The 5,788-nt window shown below is 46.2% G+C and overlaps 1 non-coding gene across 1 annotated transcript; it reads right to left on the bottom strand.

The window, feature by feature from the left end:
* Positions 1–1,328: 1,328 nt before the first annotated feature.
* On the bottom strand, positions 1,329–1,401 carry trnak-cuu (transfer RNA lysine (anticodon CUU)). The gene has a single exon. It is a non-coding gene; the product is annotated as a tRNA-Lys (tRNA).
* Positions 1,402–5,788: the final 4,387 nt, after the last annotated feature.

Raw genomic sequence — 5,788 nt, 5'->3', positions numbered from 1 at the left:
CTGGCCACGAAGTATTGGTCGAGTCTCTCCACGAAGGCTTCGCAATCATCCACTTCTGATAATTTCTCCAGGATACCAACTGTTCCTTGCATTTTTGCGTGGTTGCTCATTGTCTCGTCGCCAATTGATACGCTCATAATAAAGGATGAAACTGAGATCTGTGAACAATGAGTAAATGTGACCTTAGCTCCTTTAATAAGACTCCAGAGTGCAGGCACCTCCTGGGTGGCCTGCTTATATACCATGCTCCCAATGGATGCTGGGATCCCTTGGGACTCCAACAGGTAGGCCTTCTGGTGGTAGTGTGATACAGGTTGCCAACGGTTAAATACATAACACAAGGTGTGTACGGAAATCAACCATCAAAAGCCCTGTCATTAACCACAGGTGTTTCCGGAAATTTTCTGATCACAAAGTGCATTCAGTCCTTGTCCTTAAAATTGCAGACGTGGGAATTGGGGAGCTTAATGACTTTGAAAGGAGGACATTGTTGTTTGGTGCAGTTCTGGTCAGAGAAATGTTTGTGAAAGGAACTTTTTGCAGAGAGAGGGATTGAGCATTTCAGCTTGTTGCTAAACACTTCTCTCTGGGCACTGAGCTAAGCAGCAGTTTCTGTCATGTTGAGGTTATCACATTTCCCTCACATGTGAAAAGTTCCCGGTTAAGCCTGGGCAGAAACATTATTTCTCAAACAAAAATTTGTGTGCAATAAAATTGAATAAAAGCTGTTTTGGATACATTGTTGCATGAACAATGAACATTTAAAATCACTCCTCAAATATAGATTGTGTAAAAAATCAGATTGCGGATCGAACTTCATCAAGGATTAAAGTTTCATGAATTATTAAAGTTCAGTTATTGAAATTTCAACTGTCCCTGTAAGCATTTCATTCATTCTGTGAAACAACACGATCGGTTTATAGCAGCAGATCTAAACGCGCAAACAAATCATTAATAATTCGCTCTTCCCCAGTTCCAGAGCTCAGAGGGTTATTGTCCATCCCTGGGATGCAAGCTACCTCAGACCCGGGCCAAAGCTCCCCGTACACGGAGCACAGGCTCAGGAAAACCCCGGGGGAGAGGATATCCCGATCACTGGGCCTTCCAACAGCCCTGAACAAGCGCCCGGTGTGAAACTTTCCAGAGCAATAACTTGTAACTGGAGCATCCAACAGTCAGGATGGCCGAGCGGTCTAAGGTGCTGCTTTCATTATTTGATGAAATTATCAACTCTCAGTTCGCATTTTTTTCATTGTACAAAAGAAGATCATGGGTTCATTAATTATGTTTTTCCGTGAAAGCCACATAAAAATTTAAGGAAAGGTAATCTCCCAACGTGGGGCTCGAACCCACAACCCTGAGATTAAGAGTCTCATGCTCTACCAACTGAGCTAGCCGGGCTTCTCAACAGCTGATTTTAGAAGAATGAGAGGTGATCTCATTGAAACACACAATATTCTGAAGGGGATTGACAGGGTAGATGCTGAGAGGTTGTTTCCCCCGGGCTGGAGTGTCGAGAACCAGGGGGCACAGTCTCAGGTTAAGGGGTCGACCATTTAAGACAGAGATGAGGAGGAATTTCTTCACTCAGAGAGTTATGAATCTTTGGAATTCTCTGCCCCACAGGCGTGTGGATGCTGATTCTCTGAATATATTCAAGGCTGCGTTAGATAGATTTTTGGAGTCTCGGGGAATCAAGGGATCAAGGGATCACTGGAGTTTAGAAGAATGAGAGGGGATCTCATAGAAACATATAAAATTCTGACGAGACTGGACAGGTCCCGATGTTGGGGAACTCCAGAACCAGGGGTCAGAGTCTAAGGGATAAGGGGTAAGCCATTTAGGACTGAGATGAGGAGAAACTTCATCATTCAGAGAGTTGGTTATCTGTGGAATTCTCTGCCGCAGAGAGTTGTTGATGCCAGTTCGTTAGATATATTCAAGAGGTGGCCCTTATGGCTAAAAGGATCAAGGGGTATGGAGATAAAGCAGGAAAGGGGTACTGAGGTGAATGATCAGCCATGATCTTATTGAATGGTGGTGCGGCTCGAAGGGCCGAATGGCCTACTCCTGCACCTATTTTCTATGTTTCTATGTTTTTATGTCCTACTACTGATTCTTTAATAAAGGATTCCAACACTTTCCCAACCACAGATGTTAGGCGAACTGGTCTATAGTTTCCTGCTTTTTGTCTGCCTCCTTTTTTAAATAGGTGCATTTCATTTGCAGTTTTCCAATCTGCTGGCTCTTCCCCATAATCCAGGGAGTGCATGTCCAGAGATCCCTGAAAGTAGCAGGCCAGGTAGCTAAAGTGGTTGAGAAGGAATATGGAATGCTTGCCTTTATTAGCCGAGGCATAGAATACAAGAGATGTGGTCGGTGGGGCAGGTTAGGTCACAGCTGGAGGACTGCGTGCAGTTCTGGTCGCCTTATTACAGGAAGGACATGATTGCACTGAAGAGGGTACAGAGGAGATTTACGAGGATGTTGCCGGGAGTGGAGAATCTTAGCCATGAGGACAGATTAGATAGGCTGGGTTTATTTTCCATGGAACAGAGCCTGAGGGGAGACCTCATTGAGGTGTATAAAATTATGAGGGACCGAGATATAGTGGATAGAAAGGGACAATTTCCCTTAGCAGAGGGGTCAACAACAAGGAGGCATAAATTTAAAGTAATTGGGAGAAAGTTTAGAGGGGAAATTTCTTCACCCAGAGGGTTGTGGGGATCTGGAACTCACTGCCTGAAACGATGGTAGAGGCAGAAACCCTCACCACATTTTAAAAGTGCTTGGATGTGCACCTGAAGTGCCGTAACCTGCAAGGTTATGGACCGAGAGCTGCAAAGTGGGATTAGGCTGGAAAGCCTCTTGTTGGCCGACGCGGACGCGATGGGCTGAAATGGCCTCATTCTGCACTGTAAACTTTTTTGATTCAATGAACCCCTTTGCAAAGAGTTGTGGTGCTTGTGTGGTGATTTGGGAACATCTTTCCTCACGTGACAACACTTCAAAGGCAACTCAACAGCTCTGAAGCACTTTGGGGCATCAGGAGTTTCTGACAGACACTGCAGAAATGCAAGTCCTTATTAGCAAAGTTTCAATGCAAATGCAAGGCTGGTCTGGGATTTGAACCCAGGATCTTGCGCAAAATTTAAAGTAACAACCTCACAGCAACAATCGTAGAACTAGACCAACAAGCCAACTGCTCAGCAAGTGTGGAGAGAAGATGTAACCATTATTGAAGCATATTTAGTGTACATTGCTATTCTTGATCGGAGGAGCACATGAGACGGAATCAGTGACTTTGCCTTTTCGCCATGTCTTCTGAAGCGCCGCACGGTCCCACTCCTGCAGTCAATGAGCTGTTGGGACGTTAATGTATCCATCATCATCATCATAGGCGGTCCCTCGAAACGAGGATGACTTGCTTCCACGCCGAAAAAGGATCAGTTCACAGGTGTTTCAATGAAGGACCCGAACGACATCCCGAAGGGTGGAAGATGCCTGTGCGTGGATGTTTCTTCGTGTGGTGGCCGTAGCACCCCAGCCATCACACGGGCTTGACAGAGCGAGGTCTTGGTCCAGTGGCAAGTGTTAACCAGGACGATGGAGATCAGCTGTGCTGCACGGACCTAGTGCGCACACATATCGCAGTGTGGGCTGGCCCGTGCTGCCCCTGGGCCCCTGGCCCCGAACTCATGCCTCCCCTGGGCCCTGATCACGTCCCTCTACAGTCTCTCGCCGCTCCTTCGCCCCGATCTCGCCGCTCCTGCTGTATCTGCCCACGCTCCAATCACCGACTTGGACCTTGATGACGTCACTCTTCGCTGCCGCCGCCCTCCTGCACCAGCTCGCGCTGCTCCCCGGAGTCGTCTCCCGGGACCTCCAAGCTGCTCCCAGGGCCGCTCGCCGTTCCTTTTATGGCCCCGACCTGCCGCTGGTGTTCTCCCGTTAGTGTATCCAGGCTGTGGGTGGCCACCCCGCGCGCAGCAGAGGGGTTTCTGCATTAGTTCTGGGTGGTGACAGTATCTTTCCCCTTCTCTCTTCCTCTTGTCTATATCCCTGTGCTTTTATTTCTCTATTTATTCCCGCTCTCTTAGTTTCTAGTGTTTAAAAGGGAACAAAAGATGAAATAGTTGTCTTTGTGGAATAACTTGTCTCACTCAAAGTTAGACGCACTACCGTTGCACCAAGAGGTCAAGGCAGCTAGCCATTGATATTCAGCTTCATATATAAATATATATAAATATATCTACATGTGTCATAACTGTTCCCTGATGGTCGAGGGGTTAAGATCCGATGCACTAACCTGGTTTCAATTGTCGATCAATTCATCGCATAAAAATAATTGAGGTCTGTGAGACGATTAATAATTGCTGTAACCACCATTAATATCAATACTTTCTGTGATAGACCGATCTTACAGACAATCTGGCTTCTCCTGCCCTTTGCCGGGCACGTGTTCCGGGTTGAATTTTGTAAACTGGGCGAGTTCGCTGATCGCGGGGAGACGGTAGGAGCCTCTGTGACCCCACTGTGAGGATGTGGAAGTGAACATGGTGGCTGGGTGATCCGTGACATTTCTGTAAAGGGCAGCGGAGGAGAAGGATTGAGAACTTTCAGTGTTGGACAGAAGTTGTTTAAGGTGAGCCAACACATTCCCGATCAGCACAGAGGGAGCTCACTGGTCAGCTCCCCTCTGTTGGGGCTGTTGTGCCAGAGGTTTGTGTAGTGTAGTGGTTATCACATTTGCTTTATATGTGAAAAATTCCCGTTTTGATCCTGGGTAGAAACATTATGTTTAAACTTGCAATGGAGGAACAATTAGAGGAGAGTTTCATCTCCTGGCAAATGCTGCCTGACCTGCTGAGATTTCCAGCATTTGCTGTCGTTATTTGCGATTTATTCTCCTGGCAAAAGGGCTCCCTTCTTCCTGAATTGCTCTTTATTTCATCAATAAATAGATAAATTTCAGTGGGAGAAAACAGATCCACCGGGGACCTTTCGCGTGTGAGGCCAACGTGATATCCGCGACACTGCAGCCCATCAAAGGGCGAGAAACCACTGAATATAAAGGATGAGCTCACAAATATCAGGGGCAGTGCAGTCTGGTCATCGTCAAACCCTCCTTTCTTATGCAGCAGAGGCATGAACGGGAGTCAGATGCCACAAAGTTTAATTAAAGATACAAATACAAGTAACACTTCCAAATCTTTTCACTGTAAAATTCTTTCACTTTATTTGAAATCCGACTGCGTTGAATCTGAAAATGAGCACCATGGAATTTTATCTTCACGACTGATTCTATTTTCTGTGCATGGTAGGAATAACTGGTGCTGTTAAATTTGACAAAAGTTGCCCCAGATTCCTGGTGACATCAGCAATACAGTGTGTAAATTGGGTCAACATGCCTAAGAACATAATAACAGAAGAAATAGGAGCAGGAGTTGGCCATACGCCCCTCGAGCCTGCTCTGCCATTTAATACGATCATGGTCGATGCGATCATGGACTCAGGTCCACTTCCCTGCCCGGTCCCCAAAGCACAGGACAAATGATTGAAGTATCCGACTGTCCCACAGTTAGCATTTCTTTCATTGTGCAAAAGAAGGTGAGGGGTGAATTAATGATGCTTTTCCATGAAAGCAACACAAAAGTTTAAGAAAAAAACCACATGGTGACTGGCAGGTGAGCGTTGCTTCTGATACCTGGTGGGAATGGGCAGGGATTTTAAAGCCCCTTGTATTGTGAAACCTTCATATAGAGGAACATCTCAGATTTATTGTGTA

Source organism: Pristiophorus japonicus, unplaced genomic scaffold (assembly GCF_044704955.1).
Source record: "Pristiophorus japonicus isolate sPriJap1 unplaced genomic scaffold, sPriJap1.hap1 HAP1_SCAFFOLD_42, whole genome shotgun sequence".
In the NCBI taxonomy this organism is placed as follows: Eukaryota; Metazoa; Chordata; class Chondrichthyes; family Pristiophoridae; genus Pristiophorus; species Pristiophorus japonicus.
This window is presented reverse-complemented; position numbering and strand designations above follow the sequence as displayed.